The sequence below is a fragment of the Mastigoproctus giganteus genome, chromosome 1 (genome assembly GCF_048544385.1).
Source record: "Mastigoproctus giganteus isolate SK-2022 chromosome 1, ASM4854438v1, whole genome shotgun sequence".
NCBI classification, from domain to species: domain Eukaryota; kingdom Metazoa; phylum Arthropoda; class Arachnida; order Uropygi; family Thelyphonidae; genus Mastigoproctus; species Mastigoproctus giganteus.
This window is the reverse complement of record NC_143575.1, coordinates 213050761-213068154: the sequence shown is the minus strand read 5'-3', so window position 1 is coordinate 213068154 and position 17394 is coordinate 213050761. Positions and strand designations below refer to the sequence as shown.

Sequence of the window (17394 nt, the reverse complement as noted above, 5' to 3'; positions counted from 1 at the left end):
GTGGCACTTTTGCCCAGTCGAACACAAAACTTGGCTGGTTGTTCTGTTGTCCCTCCACAACACAGGCAAATTACTAATAAATACAGTAAAATCCTGATAAGAAATTTCCGCATAAGAAGTTTTCTCCTGTACTAGGTTTGGTTTCTTAATTTCCAATTTCAACTCTATATATTGTAACGTATTATTTTCAGTGTAATAAAAAGTTTCCCTGGTAAAAAGCTTTTCTGCATAAAAAGTACATGATAAAGAATACAGTGTATTATTATAATGATGTTTTCCCACTTAATACATTTTTTAAATATAGAAATTTTTTTTATATTAAAAAAATAAAACAATATAAACATTATGGTAATCGAACAAGTTAGTGCATAGCATCATTTTAGTTTGTAGTAAACTACCGAAGTAGGTGAAATGGCATAGTTTTTTTTTTTAATCTCATATTGTGAATGCCTTCACACCAGTTGCCCTGATATTGCACTACCTGCAATAAGCAATGCTTCGCCACTGGAGAAGACTAATATTACTTATTCTCAGTGGATACCACCACCCAGGGATAGTGGTATCCACCGAGAATCCACTGGAAGGTAGTTCAATATCAGGGCAACTCATGAAGGCATTCACAATATGAGATATAACACAAACAATGCCATTTCACCTACTTGGTGATTTACTACAAACTAAAATGATATTACCCACTAACTTGTTCGATTAGTGAATTTTCCATAGTCAGAGGTTTTCAGTGCTAAAACCTTTTTTAGTATAAACATTTTTATATAATGGAAGTGACATATTGTAATTGTTTTCATCAATATCCATAACTGGGCAGTTCACAACCATCAAAACTTAACGTTTAACATCAACCACATTAAGCGTTAAGTTCTGATAATTGTGAACAGTTCTGAATTACTTAGTGGATTGTTGCTCTGTCTTATTGTAATTGTGACCTTTTTAAGGTATGTTGAAACTCCAAAGGAGCTCATTCTTTCAACTTGGTAATGAGTTTAATGAACAGAATGTTAAGCAATTAGAAATCATTAGTTTAAAAATATTTCCCAAGGCAGAGTAAAATATTTATAAATTCTGAAATAGTACTTAAAAATGATCTTTAACTTATGTATGTGTATTTTTTCATTTTTTTTTGTGTAGTTAATATTTCATACCCTTAAGGTCATTTTCCCTCATAAGAAGTTCTAAGCCTCCACTTCCTTGGAAAACTTCTTATCCAGGTTCTACTTAATTCAAGAATATCACATATGGCAGTATTTAGAGTTCTTAAGCATTAGTGATTTTGATTTAATGTGCAAATATTATAAGATGTAAATTCTCTTTATAGGTTCAGCAAGGAATGTATGACAGTGTCAAGTGATTGAAGCAAGGTTTATAATTTTCCTGCCAAATACCTCTTCAGTGACTGGCCAGCAACATTCACAGTTTTTCTATAATTCTGGCTGATGTCCCCATTTGTCCTTATTTTATTAATTTAACCTGCTTATGGAGTGTTAAATACCTCAGGTGTTTCTTTATTCTCTTTTATATTTTATTTAAATGGATTTATAGTGAGCTAACAAAAAGTTACCCTCCTCCCTGTTTGTTGTCACTTCTTGTTAATGCTTCCTTGGTAACTTTTTGCTGGCACAGAATCTGAACTTTTCAGTGCAAGTGGGATTCTATCCATGTTCACATTATGGAGTGATTGAGACGTTCATGCTTACCGTTTTGGCAAAGTGCATTGTGTCAAGAAGGGCAATGTTAGTTCTGTACAGAAAAGAGTGCACAGTTTTACATGCTGTATAAACTTCCTTAAAAAAAAAACTTTCAACAAAACAGTCACTGATCTTCACCTTTGTACAGTTTTACAGTTTTTTCGCCTCACATAGATGCTGTATGTATTGAAATAAAATTGGCATCAATCCAGACTAGATAACACCAAGAATCTAAATCTACATTTGGACTAGTAATTATTAATTTATGTTCTGGTTAAGTTTTTTAAAATGTTGTAGAAATAATGAATTAGAACTGAATTGCCAGATACAGTTTACTTGATTTTTAGCTTGTACTGTATTAAAAAAAAAAAAAAAAAAAAAAATTTAAAATTCTCATGTGCATATTTGTGTATTGCTTTGTTTGTAAGTTCTATTTGAGATGCATGTCCATTTCATAAAGGTGCTGTTTTGTTCTGCAGTGTTTTCAGAATTATTTGGTTACTTTTTAGTGATCTGTGATATATATATATACACATATTTATTTATTTATAAATACATCATGAAGTATATTTCATAATGTATTTATAAATATATATATAAATAAATATATATATATCTATGCCAAATATTAATTAACTACAGCAGACAGTTGGAATTGATGAATTCTAAATTTCAAAAATCTTAGTACAATTGTTTTATTAGATATTTCTTCTGACAAAATATTTTTATTTAGTTTTTTAAAATGCATGTAAAATTTCTCATAGTTTATTATCAGAAGAAATATCTGAAGACATGCATTTAAAGTCATAATCACTTTCATTTGTTAATTTTTATATAAACTGAAATAAAACTCAGTACCTTAAGTGTTGTTGACTTTGCTCATTCTATTTTTATTGTATCATTATACAGAGCAATCTAAAAAATTCCCACCCAGGGTCCCCACTTGATTAAAATAAGAATTCCCTAAAATTTGAGAAACCAAGTAAAAAAACATTTCCTTGAAAGGTATTGTATAGTTGGGTAAATAGTTTGAGTTCAAAGAAGGGAGGAGGTGGGGGTGATGCACTTCCCTGCAAATGATAGTGGATTAAAATAACCTGTAAATAAGTAACCTATATAAAAAAATCTTATAACCATATAAGGAATATGGAAAAATTAGTAATATTCCAGTTATTGTAAGATAGCATTGTAATGTAGGCAAAAATCATTGACTATTTATTGATATGTTATTTCCTTTGTTTCCACACAAAATCATGTATACAGTTATAAGAACACTTTGAAAATATTTAGGATATCCTTCTTCCTTAAAAAAAAAAAAAAAAAAAAAAAAAAAAAGCAAGAAAGAGTTATATTTCAGCTGCTCAATTGGCTGTTATCAGTGTCATTCATAGCACTGAGAAGAATTCATGAAAATTCCAAGTGTTATTCTTTAATAATTTTTTTTTTTTTTTACCCAAATTGTAATTCTAAACATAAAAGATTATTGTTGAACCTGTGATTGCTACATTGCTTTATGGAAGGGTTGGCAGTTTTCTTCGATTGCAGGAAACTTGACCATAGCCAGTTAGCGTTGCCATGTGATTGCACACGATACTGTCTGTTAAACTGCACTTCATTTAATATAAAAGGACATACAATTAAATACAAATTGGAAAAGGTATGACCTGGTACTCAAGGTCATACTTTTTCCTTGAATCACATGGTGAAGATTTGACTACTGAAGAACTTAAAAATCAAAGAATGCAAAATAAGGTTGAATTTTGGTTAAAATTTTGAAACTTCGCAGTCTCAATTTAAGAACAACCAAGGCATATCAGAAGCCTTTACTCATTTAGAAGTACATTGGTTATCTTTGCTGAGAAAGGTGAAGATATATAAAGGAGTAGCAGAGCTAACAGGATGTTGAATTTTACCATATAAACGTTACCAGCCAAAGCATGTGGATGTCAGTATAATCATATTTTAAACTACCTTAACCACATACAATAGAACATTTCATGTAACTAAGATTTTTAAAAAAAAAAATTATTTTTTATTCTAGTTTTTCTTCTTCCAAGATTATAAGCCTGTTGGGGTTGACCCCACATTAAATTAACCAACAATCCACAGTTTCAACCTTCTCTTTTTATTATGCTGTTATAAAGCTAGGATGCGGTTATTACATAGTTTATGCAAAATAGGTTTGGTTACTGTATTATGCCCTAAAAAAAAAAATGTTATATTTAAAATGTGCTGCTTATTTTTTTTTTTTTATTTTTTTTTTTTTTAAGGAACACATCTATCGTTATAACATTGGGGTATGTGAAAAATTGCTATTCATTTGATGACATTTTTGCTTAATGACTTATTGTCAAGGAACCAAACACTATTGTTAAGCAAGGTATAGGACAATTTTCCTGCAGCAATTTTACTCATATATATTATTCCTGTATATCATATATTACTGGTACTAGCACCTGTGTACATCTTCCCACAGATCCATTGCCAGCAACTTATCCAACTGTATACTCCCTTTCCATGAAATCATTCCCAGTTAATTAGCCTAACATCCATATTACAAGAATATGGATGTTAGACTAATTAACTATTAAGAATATAGACTAATTATTATGAATGACAAAAAATTAAATGGTAAATTTCTTTTAACATTACCTCTGCTCATTAGCTTGGGAGATACAGGAATTGGTTTCATCTGAGGAAATAGCTGATACCCTATCCAAAGTTTTCACCCATATATGAAGAAAGCATATAACATAGTTCAGAAGGTCAAAGCAGTTGCTGATAAATATAAAATAAATTTTTAAACAAGACTTCTCTCCTGTTCATCTTTTATCTGAGCCACAAAAAATCATTGCTAAACTAATCAAAAAACATTGCCACTGGTCCTGATGATATCTATTGTATTGTGTTGCAACAGCTTAAAGTCTTACTCTTCTTGCTGTTCTTCTTTAATTGAATAATATTCAATAAGAACTTTCAACTGTGATTCTCTTTATCATTCATAATCCCTGCTTTTCCCAAGTTGGAGAAAGAGTGGGCAAATCCATTTAATTACCAGCCAGTCTTTTTTTTTTTTTTTTTCTCTCTATCTCACCAGCTGCTTAGATGAAATCCTGGAGAAGAGGATTCCATGGTGTGCTTATCTTGTACTTGGAAACATAAATTACTAAATAGCTATTATGATTTTTAGAAAAACAGTTCATTAGCTTTAATAGCAAAAGATGGATTGAACATCTGAAATAAATTTATGCAAAAAGAATGCCCTGTTATGGGCTACTTGATTATATGGAAAAGGCATTTGATGCTATTTGGTAGTATGGCATCCTCTGACCTACATTCCCTAAAACAGTATTTCCCAATTTAATTTGGAAATGGAACCCTTTCAAAATCTTTAAAAAAAATTACAGAAGCCTGATTAAAAAATTAAAACTGTAGAACCCGGTGATTAATGTCTTCCTGTTATAGACTGCCCATTTTCAACATACTGATAACACACATGCAATCTGTACAGCATAGTAGTACAGCACTGCCAATTGTTTGTATCTTTTCTTATTTAAACAATATGTTTATCATTTCAAATTATATGCTTATAATTCATTTGATTAATTGAATGTGCTGTGATTTCTTAAATTAAAATTATAAAAAATATTATTTTTGAGAAACATTTTTAGAATTGTGTGTGTGTGTGTGTGTGTGTGCGCGCGCGCGCGCGCGCTATCTATGAAGAACATCATTTTGGAAACACTGCCCTAGAATAATGAGACAAACTTCCACAAAGGTTCCTCCAGCAATGAACATTCTAGATCAGTGTTTCCCAAAGTGTAATGTTGCACCCCCAGGGGTACTCAGAAGGGTTTTAAATGATACATGGTAAAATTTTTTTTTAATTTACTTTATCATAGTTTTTTAGTTGCAGAAAAAATTCAATAAAATTAGGTACAGTGGGTTTTGCTTATAGGAATCAGCTGCTTTATTTAATCAAAACTTGAAAACCTGAACCCTTTGTATGCTGCAGTGTGTAAAACTGTTCTCTTATTAGAATCACAATTTCAGTTTATTGAATCATAAATGATGATAGAGCTATACAATCTGTGATTTTTCAAGTTTTATTTTCTCTTCCCCCCTATCTAATTTTATTCGACTGCACTCTTAAGTGATCCGGTATATGCGTATTACCTCTGTATGTGCGTGCATGTGTGTTGTTTATATAGTGACCCAGGCAGCATTTTACCAGACATCTGTAGGAAGTAATCAATTGATGAATGTTGCTTTTCACTTGATAATTGCTGCCTGTCTCCCCTCTCTGGGAATGAAATCTTCTGTGTTGTATATACTAACAGGAACTGGGTTAATTTTAGAATGCTAGTGACAGTAGTACTTTTCAAAAAATGCGCTTTGTTGAATTTTGACTAATTCTTTCTACTAAGTGAATGTTATCAGTTAAAGTGCTTGTAAAATGTTAAAGTGTTTGGTACATAACAATTTAAACTTCGTTTAAATTTATACATTTTAATACCAATTTCAATAGCAAAATAGTATTTAAAAATGTGCTTTCTTCACTAGCTAACATGCGTACTTTAATTTCAGACTGGTACGAATCCACCATATATATATATATCTACGCTGTCCTGTCAGAATATTTGTTGATTTTTATTATTACTTCCATTTTTTAAATTAGCATTTCTACATATAGTATGTGTGTAACTTTTATTATATATTAATAAATGAATACCATATATTGTACTGTATTTGCTCTAATCCAGATAAAATAGTATTATTAAAACTACTCCCAAATTATCTTTGCCTGAGAAGGAGTATGCCATTTCTCTCAAAAGGGGTACATGATTATTGTAAGTTTGGGAAACACTGTTCTAGGTGATGTAAAAATATCCTTCATTCATCCTTTATTCAAAACTATATCAGTTTTAGAAATGAACTATGAAAAGACAGTCTTACAAGCCTCAGTGCAAGGTGGCAAAAAATCTTAATGCCAGCATAAATCTACTTCAGGTGATCTTTTGTAAAACTGTAGTTAGACCTGGACCATCCTCTATAAAGAACCTACAGACATACTGATCTTGCATCCTCTGCCTTAAAGATGATATTGTTACTTGAAATTCAATGATAAGTTTTGCCTTGTGCAATTTCTGTAATTACACAAACATTCTTGTTTTGCTATTAATTAATTTAAAATGAAATCCCTCACTACAAATTACTTGTTGCCACAAGTAATTTGTAGTGAGTGTGATAAAGATCTTTATTGCATCATGCCAGACATTGTTTGACTTGACCTGAATTCAAAATGGTTTGTTTTCTGCATGTAGCTTTTCATGTCTTCTGTGATAATATCCAACAACAATCTGTTGACTATAATGTTTTACTGATTTAAACCATTCCTGAGCCATTTGACAGTTGTTATCGGTTTGTTGTTTGGTTAGATGTATAAGATAGTGATCAAGAAAGTGGGAGTTTTAGCTTTCCAACCTTGGCCCCCTAATTTCCCAAAAATTTGCCATTTGTAACATTTTTGTGATATTTCACACTAAATGCATTGATAAAAGCCACTTCAACTTGACTTTTTGAAACATTTAACAAAGTAATGGATGTGTAATTATTTTCAGAACACTGATTTTTCCATCTTTAATTACACCATTACTGGTAATTTCCACTGCAGCTGGTATTGTTTATTTGGATAGGTCACAAAAAATAACATCAGAACAACAGTCACTTGAAAGTTCATGAAAATTTTAGATATTTTTCCATGATTTCTAGAGTTTTTGAGAATTCTGTAACCTTTTGTTTGCAGTAAAATGCTATGTTCAGAGCTTATTCTGATTTGTTCTGTAACAACCTAAGTGAGAGCATTAATATTATACATAAACTACAAACAGATGGTTATTTAAATACTTAATAATTTGATAAGTTTAATTTTTTTTAATGTAAAGAATAAGCAGTAGAAAAATGTATTACCAATTAATTTATTTTGCTCTAGGTGCTCCACATTCAATGAATATACACTATTGTATATTTGTATTAAGGTTAGCACTTTTGAAAAGGGAAGTAAATAATATGTATAAATTTTCCTTTGAGGTAATAAATTGCTTTTTTGAAGAGATGGTCCATGTTAATGAAACTTGCATATTTCATTAACTCTACTTATTAGTTTTTAGTTTGTTTTGAATGTTTATAAGTTGTAGACAGTTGAATTTATTCTCCTTTAAATGATGAATTTGGTACACCTAGTTGTGTTAAATGTAAAATTTATAACGCTGTTGTACTGGATTATTTATTAATCCACCAAAGTAATTTTTAATTTTATGCCTTTAACAAATGTCTAGATATAATTCCATTGACATGATGGCTCCAAATGAGCATTTCTCTGCATCACCCCTTTGTTCAAAGTACTGTAATGCAAATGTTGCAACAGTCCCTACCTGTTGGTTGTATAAAAGAAGAAAAGGTTGGAAATATCCAGCTTTTTCTTCTGCCCTCCATCTGGTCAGCATTTTACAACTCGTTGATATGTCCACTTTTTCTTTTCAGAAAGTTTATAAATGACTCTCTTCTATGTGTTACACTGATAGCTAACATAGTGCACACTTACTTAACCCAGCCAGTAGTATTGCTGTTTTGTAGCATGAGTGGTATCGTGTTACAGTATTACAATTTAATATTTGGGATAAAACTACTTATTTTTTATTTAGTTGTGCTTGGAGTGTACTAATTGCCCTTTTACATGCAGATTAATTTGATTTCTTTATATTTTTTAACAATAATTAAATTTTGCAAATGTGTTTTGGTACAATAAATTTTTGTTACTTATAATGGAAAAAAAAAAGTTTATTTTACTTAATTTCAGAAAACGGTTGGTACATAAAAATAGAAATGTGAAACAATTAATTTCATGTTTCTGTTTTCATTTCATTGTTCGTTAACAAATTACTTTAACCAACTCCAGCACAACTTAAGCCAATATTCATGAAAACACTGAAATTAATGTTTTATGTTTTTCAATGAGCAGAAATAATAAATTGCTACTAATTCTACTTGTATGTGTAACGAATATCATAAACACGAAATTCATAACTTTTTTCCTAACTTTATGACATTCACTACATGGAAATTCTGTATGACTCGAATACACACAAAATGGCAATATGTCATTTTGTGTGCCTATCTTTTTTTGCATTCATATTTATTGTTCTTATGAATAGTCTTCACATTATGCTACCTGCACATGTATTGTTCTAAGAAATGTCACTTGCAAATTGATGGCTGCTAAATTCATTAATGGGCATCAATTAATAGAATGGAGGTTGGAATCACCATACACCAGCATATATTATTCTGGCTGACATAATTGGACACTTGTCCAATTATGTCAGCCCCCCCCCCCCTTTCTGTGGAATTGTAAGATGCGACAGTCTTTTTTTTTTTTTTTTTTTTTTTTCTCTCCCACCCCTTCCTGTTGCAGTGTCCGTTTTACTGTGATGCACATTAGATATCAGAATAATGGTCTGGCTATTTCCTTGGCCAGTCACATCACAGTAATACAGCAGGTTATCATTAATGCTTTCCTCGAATGCAAATATACTGGGGTTAGCTGATTTACTGTTTGTGTCCACAAACTATCAGAATTTCTTATTTTCCCTGATGATACCCACACAGGTGAGATTTGGGAATCCTTTGGCTAGTTAAAAATGCCTTTGAAAAGCAGTGTTTTACTGTTCAACAAACTGTACCTGATCGGACACAACTGAGTAACATAAACAATATTGCTTAGCCTCAGAGGCCTCTCAGTTTACACAAAGGGAACAATATACAGTGGTACCTTGGTTTGCGAGCATAATTCGTTCCGGAAACGTGCTCGTAATCCAAAGCACTTGTATATCAAAGCGAATTTCCCCATAAGAAATAATGGAAACCCAGATGATTTGTTGCAAAACTCAAAAATATTCATATACTGTAAAAATGATTAATACAAAATATATTTTTAATATTTAAATTTAATATACATAAAGCAATCGAATTTATTAATTATTGGGGTAGTCAGGTGGACAGCTTTCACTGTCTAACGGAATCACTGCTATCTGTTGACTTTTTCTTTTTGTGCGACTTTAACAAGGAATCTTTCCAATGACACTTGCTTTTGCCTCCTTTTGAGGATTTCACGGAAATCAGATTCATCGCTCGCACTATTACAAAATTAGGAGGCATGCTTGATACACATAAACAAAGCTGCATGCGTGTAGCAACTGAATAAACAACACCGTAAGGCAGAGATACACTATTAACACCTCACATTTTACTGAAGCACATTTCTAGGGGTTACCACCATAAAACAATAAAAAACAATTTCCAGTTGCGTTCCTGCTAGTGGAATCTGTTATAAACTGGTAGTAAACTCGATCTAATTGCATTTGCGATTATACTAGCTGGAATTTTTGATTTTTACATTATTATGGCGAAATGTTTCCCCTTCACTGATATAAAAAAACCATAAATACATTTTCAGAATCTTCTCTTCATTCCTATCGTGTTGCATTCGGTTGGGGCGATTCTGCGTTCGACTGCCATTTCTGTAAACACAAAGGCGAATCGTGCATAAGCGAATACGGTTCTTGTTATATAAGATATCGTTCCTGTATTTATAAATCATGTATAATCAAATTCGTGTAGTGTAAACACGTGTTATACGAGGACTGACTGTACTTGTATTGCAAGACCTCGCTCGTTTATCAAGTTAAAATTTATTAAAAATTTTTGCTCTTCTTGCAAAACACTCGCATACCAAGTTACTCCTAATTCAAGGTACCACTGTAAATGGATGAAAAAAAAGCAGCACATACAAGATAGACACTAAGAAGTTACAAATAATGACAGCTGCTATTTCAAAATCAGGTACTAGTGAGCAGTAAATATTTCTCTGCAGGACCTTTCAGGCTATGCACTATCACTGCAAGGTTAAATGTGATTGAAAAAGCAGGTGTGCAGGTAGAAAAGTTGTTTCAACAATTACTTCTTTTCATTCCTCAGAGCCGACCGGGCTAGCCGAGTGGGTAAAGTACCTGCCCGGCAACCCAAAGGTCGCGGGTTCGATTCCCGCCTCGGGCTTGGATCAAAGTACTGCAAAAACCTTGGGAGGTGCAATATGGCCACAGAAGCCGATGCGCCAACAACTACCAAATCAAAAAAAAAAAAAAAAAAAAAATCATTCCTCAGATTTTTGTAAAATGTTTCAAATTGAAAGCCTATTCCTGGGGGATGGTGGGCATAGATACTCAAAGCTGTCTCTATGCTAGTTGCTTGTCCAATTGACTACATTTATTTTCATTTTAAACAAGTGCATGCCTTATCAACTGATATGCATCATGGAAAATAATTATGTACCTTTTAATAGTGTTTACAAAATAAGTGGATTTTAATGCAGATGCAATAAAACAAGTTAGTATTATTTCTTTCAGGCATGTTCAGTTTTTTCTTAAATTAAATGCATTTTTTTTTCTTTTTCTATGATTAATAAGTGAAATGAAAACATAGTTAACTCCTTAATTGATTACTAAGATTATAATTTTATAGAACACTTAGTAAAACTATAGTTTTATATTTTCTTCATTCAGTTTAATTACAACTATAATTCATTATTTTTCTCCCATATACTTTGTCTCTTTTCTCTCTAAGTAAGTGTTTCTCTTCAATATTTACCACACAAAGCTTGCACAGCTGGCTAAAGCTAATAATATTGCATTAAAACTACATTTAATCTAAATTTCTTTTATACATGCAAATTGTACGAAAAAAAGAAATAATTGCTGAATTTCTACTACTCTGATTTTAATGAAATTTGGAATGACTCGGCAAATTTAAGTCAAATATAAATTTCATGAAAATCTATCCATTGAGAGTTGAGTTATTTTTCAAATGGGCAGGCATAGTGAACCCAATAGGTCCATATGCACATATATATGGGAACGCGCCTAAAAAGATTAACATAATAAACAATGTTCACTTTTCAACAGTCTTAAGTAATGACAAGTGTTTATAAAAGATCTAAATTAATTGCTTCATAATACCAATTTGATAATTGATGCATCACATCTTTATTACAATGTAATGAAAGAGGTAGTATCACGGTAGCCTTTAGACTGCATGGGAGGCCAAAATGCTATCACTCTTTAATGTTGGAAAACTGTTTTTAAAAAATTAATTGGGGTGAGAGAGTGCAATGCATTATAAGGTTAAGTTTACTATTGCTGCATTTATAAATAAGAAAGAAACAGGATAATACATTATATTATCCTTGCAGATAATGGACATTTTCAAAATATTCATATGATGCTAAAGTATAATGGCTTGGTTAAAACATTTTTGTTTTATTTTGCAGTGAAAAGTAAAAGCTTTGCATAACCTCTCTAATGTTAGTAATTATGTAATGTTGAGGAAAAATATTTCAAACCAACCGTAGTATAAGTAGATGGCATGAAAGATGGGAAAACTATGTATGCATGATCAAGAAAAATTTCACAAACCTCCATGACAAACAGTTTTGCTAAAGAGAAAACAAATAAAGGAGTATTGGATTACCTTTTCCTGATGAACGTTCTGATGAAAGTTGATTTTCATTAATAATACACATATGGCAGCATGTCAGTTTACCAAGAAGAGATCTCATTTACTTAGGCAAATTAAAACAGTATGACTAATTCATTTAAATTTCATAAATAGCATTGTGCAAATGTAATATTAACCTGGCAGTGATGTTAGCCAAATTGTAGCAAAAAATGGAGACAGGTCACCCAACGGTTGCCTAAAAAATTTTTTTTTTTTATGGAAAATGTTTTGGGTTTTAAATGCCAATATTTCATCTTTCTTAATGGATTACAGTACTTGTTGAATGTATGCTCATAATAATAATTAAAAATTAAAATTTTAAATGTTTACATCTTTTATTTAAAAAAAAATTTTTTTTGTTAATTGCATAAAAAATATTTTCTGGGCAAAAAAAAAACAAGTAGATAAGAAAATACAAGTTATATGCTTCCCTCCTCACACACAACTATCTAGTTGACCTTTGAATTTATTTTAACTCATCCTCAACTATCTGTGAGGGCCACTTTCTTCCAGCAATTGACTTTCTGGCTAGAAAACTTCCTACAATCTAATGTAAACTGCAACCCTTGTTTGAATTTATGACCCCTCTCAGAGCCTGAAATAACCTCAATTGGGTCACCTCTGAAGTACCTGGTTGCCGAGCTCTGTAGCCCACATTTCAGTCATAAACTCGTGAACAGGCACAATATGGTCCACGAGGCCCTTGTGCCAAAAATCTTCAATTACAACAACTGCAGCCCACATAATTTTCTTTCCTTATACAGTCATCCTGCCAATCTCACCATTTGAGTTGCTTGTCTTTGGACCCTTTCAAGAAGCTCAATGTCTTCAGATGAGGTATCCATACTTGAACATAGTGTTCCAGATGTTGTGCAACTGCTTTATACAGTGGAATTATGACTTTCCTATCTCTACAGGATAACATTTGATAAATCATGAGCTTTCCTAGCTGCCTGTTTACACCTTTCAGAAAACTTCATATCTGCCCATATTGTAATTCTCAGATTCCTTTCATCCATTGTTTTTAATTTAGCCCCACCAAATGTATAAGTTATTTGTAGGTTGCTATTCCCCAAGTGTAAGATATTGATTGCATTTAGCACTGGTGCACTATGGCCATAGTTGCCAATGAGCCTAATAAATCCCTAAACAAAAACAAACAGCATTTAGCACTATTAAAACATAGCTGCACTTCTCTGAAGTCTGATCAAGTCATCCTGGAGGAGTGCTGCTTGACACTGATCATTAATGACTCTGCCAATCTTTATATCAAATGGAAATTTTGACATCACAACTTCTATCCTTTTGTCAATCTCATTTATGAGAATGAAATGGTCAAAGAGCTGGTCTTGAGGGACCCCACTCCTGACAAACCAATCTGAAGAATATCCATTAATCACAATCTTCTGCCCTGTGGCCACCGAGCAATCCGACTTAGAATCTTACCATGATTTACCCTTAAAGCCACGTGTCCCATTCAGAATGCCATATCTAAATGTCCCTAGATTGCACTCTTGAACATTGCCTCTAAGATTTTTCATATCAATGAAGTCAGGTTAACTGGTCTGTAATTGGCATTTCTCCAATCCAAAGGAATTTCCCCTGAATCTAAAAATGCTCTCATAATAACCTTAATGGTTCAATACACTCCTTTGTGCTCTGTCAAAATAGGTATTTGCCATGAAGTCTGGGAGCCCTACTTGCCTTTATGCTCAAAAGTTTTTCTATAAACAATCATCTGTTTAGTCTCTAGAGCAAAGTTTCCGGCATCCCCCCCCCCATACTTCTCCTTCAACCCATGCACGGTACTAAGTACTATAGGTTTTGATACCTTTCGTGTTTGGGGTTTTCATAAAAAAAAAAAAAAAAAAAAAATCTGCAATAATGACATCACTAATTTCATATGGCCCAGCCTCTTCTCAGCATGAAGCATCTTTCATCAGTAAAGGCCAACACAAAGTACCTAATAAAGTCATCTGCAACATCAGTTGGGTTATTTAAGACTTTCCCATGCCCAGTGCACAAAGGTTGTTAAGATTAGCTTTCTTCTTTGATGTATTCACATACACAAAAAATTCCTTGTCACTGTTCTTTGCTCTCTTAGCCAATGCTTTCTCATGTGCAGTTTTGCCTCCCTCCCTGACCTTATTTGTGGTACTATTACAGATCAACTTGTACTTGTTGTAGGTTTCACTACTCTATAACTGTCCCATGCTATCTTTTTGTGCTATATTTGACCAGCCAGTTCTGCAGTCATCTGTTTTGGCATCCTGAAATATTTTCTTAAAGGTATGTATGGGTTTGTGGCTTCTCTGAGGGATGGCAAATGTATTTGCCATACCTCAGCAATCACCTGAAATTCACAGATGCCATATAGCACCTTAAACTAAAATTCCCCTCTTCTGAATTTAAAATTGTATCTTTACCTTTAATTACTGTAAAGCCTTTCATCTTCAAATTGACAATTGCATGATCACTTCCTGACAATGGTTCCTGTAGTTTAAGCCCTGTGATGTCATCTGATTCTTTAGTAATGATGAGGCCAAAAATATTCTTACCCCTAGTACATTCTCTAACATGCTGGTACAAATCTAGTTTATTTTGAAAACAAATTTTCTGCTTGGTGAGTCACTTATTGCAATCAAACTGGAGCAGATTAAAGTCACCCATAATAAGACATTCACTCTTGTTTGTCCCTTCCACCTGCATGTAAATGCTTGTCATAATCTGGTGGATTACTCTCACTCTTGTTAATTTCCTTCCAACTAAATCACAGCCAGCATATTCTATGCTCACACACACACACAGAAAAAGCTCTTTTTGTACGTAGGCTACTTTTGATAAGCATGAACCCTTCCCTATCTTTCCAAAATTCATTATAAACGTGGCACCACTTTTCTGTTGGCCCTATTGTATCAGCATTATTGTTCTAACCAGGAGTTCAAATTTGGCCATTTTTATTGACAACACTCCTAATATTACTCTAGACACAGTTGAGACTAAGTAATCTAGTTTATTATCCTGACATAACACTTGAAGTTATTTAGTTATGTATCCCAAGCTATCTGCCTCCCCCCCCATTTGAAACGTTGCTACCCTAAGAACATCTTATCAACATCGGCTGTTGTGGCAACAAACAAGAATTCATGAGGTGAGTACAAGCATTACTTTGGCACATATCAGATAAACGCAGATCTAAATTACCATTCTCCTCCCCTAACTAGTGGGTGATGCACATTGAAGTTACCAAGGAGGCAAAAAGGTGGTATTTGTTTTATTAGGTCAAGTTCTTTCAATGTGCAGTTATGGTTAGGTGGATGGTGCAGTAATACTAGAGTTGGTATTAGTCCCACTACTATGTGTACTGCAACAGCTTCTAAGTGGATCTGAAGCGAAATGTTTATATAAGGTATTTTGTTAACAACTAAAATCGTAATTCCTCCACGTGCGGAAATTGAAGAACTATCTTTTCTGTAAGTTGTAAAATTTTTAATTGATGAAGTTACTTGTGGAGTTAAATTAGCCTCTTGTAAGCAATCAGGTACAGGACTATATCAGAAAATCAAATCATAGATGTTATCGGTACTGCTGTGTAAACCTCTGCAATTGCATTATTTGGGTTTGAAGAGGGAAAGTGAGTATATTTTTCTTGTGAGCAGTTTGCTTTTCAGCGTCCTATTTCATTTCAGATTTTTTAGGAAAAAAGCGTTCAGAATCTGTACTCTTCTACATCTTTGGTTTGACCAGGTGAAAATAGTCTCCAGATCTTTCTGCATGAAGATCAAATACTGTTTCATCTTGTGCTGTTTTATTCTTCCATATTCATTTTGTACCTCCAGTATCTTTGCTATTTGAATTTGATTTTGGCAATTTAGTAGCTTGTTGCCTTCGTGATTTATGTGGAATTTTATCACTTGGTGTAATTTATTGTTATTAGCTGTATGGTGCAAGGAAGCCTGAGACTTATTCTGCACCAGCCAAAAAAAAAAAAAAAATCCCGTGTTACCCTGAGAGTGAGAGAGAGAGAGAGAGAAGTAAAAAGGAATCACCAAGAAAGATTTTAGGCGGAACGGGGTATTATTTATTTAATCAACTAAAACGAGTTTGGTAGTAGTTTGATGTGTCGATAATACAGATCGCGCCATTCTGCAATGGATGTGTTAGTCGGGATTGGTGCCTCCGTTTGGGTTGAAACAGCTTGGCATTTTTGTGTAGGGAAGTGTAGATGCATTTTTGGAACGTCGGCTTTATTCGCTTGCTTCTTATGTAACTTATTCTCGATCGTATACTTTTGTATTCTTTTTTTTTTTTTTTTTTTTTTTTGCATTTTCCAGAGGTTACATGATTTTGAATCATGTAACTTCTGGAAAATGGAAATTATCCAGCATTTTGATGGATTATCCATCAAAATGCTAGATAATCGCTCTTTCAATTTAGACAATTGGGAGTCTGTACAGTACCCTCTATTTGAGAATGATTTTTTGACTCAAACTTAAGACAAGTAATTTTGCCTCTGCATGTTGTCTCTAAGAGTAACCAAATTTTTGGCACTTGAAACATCTTAAAGGGTGTGGGACATATGGTCTGATACCGTGGTGTAGGTTTTAGGTGTATATTTTAGGTCTGATACCGTGGTGTATATTTCCTGTGAAAACAAGCTTATTGTCCTTCGAATCATTATTTGCTTTGCTTGAGTTACTTTCTGTTCTTGCAGTTCAATGACAACTTCTTCTTCTTGATGTTCAATAAATTATACTTATAGCTCCCTTTGTAGCGTTCAGAGTGTTGTGGCATGGATTTGATTGGATTCCGCTTATAGGGAAATTTTTAATAATAATTCAGCATGTCTTGCTTATGTAGTTCCAATCAACAGATTTCCTGACTGGAGTCGGTTTACCATTCTTGGGAACCTGCTGCATTTTCGAGACATCTCTGGATGACGAAAAAAGAGTGCTTACCGGCTGTGTTGATAAGGAATGCATTATCAGAAAAGCTGGTGGTTCTGATTTGTTCAAATCTGAAATCATTCCTTTCGGAAGACAGGTCGTGTTCCATTCTGTTGGTTTCATTTCAACATCTT

At 32.9% G+C, this 17394-nt stretch overlaps 1 protein-coding gene across 1 annotated transcript in view; it reads left to right on the top strand.

Annotated features, from left to right (window-relative positions):
• The window catches only part of Ube2g1 (ubiquitin-conjugating enzyme E2G 1), a 137477-nt gene extending 135412 nt beyond the window's left edge, over positions 1-2065 (top strand). The window contains exon 6 of the mRNA XM_090384251.1: positions 1334-2065. The gene's annotated coding sequence lies outside the window, so the exon portion shown is untranslated. The remainder of the gene's footprint in view (positions 1-1333) is intronic.
• Positions 2066-17394: the final 15329 nt, after the last annotated feature.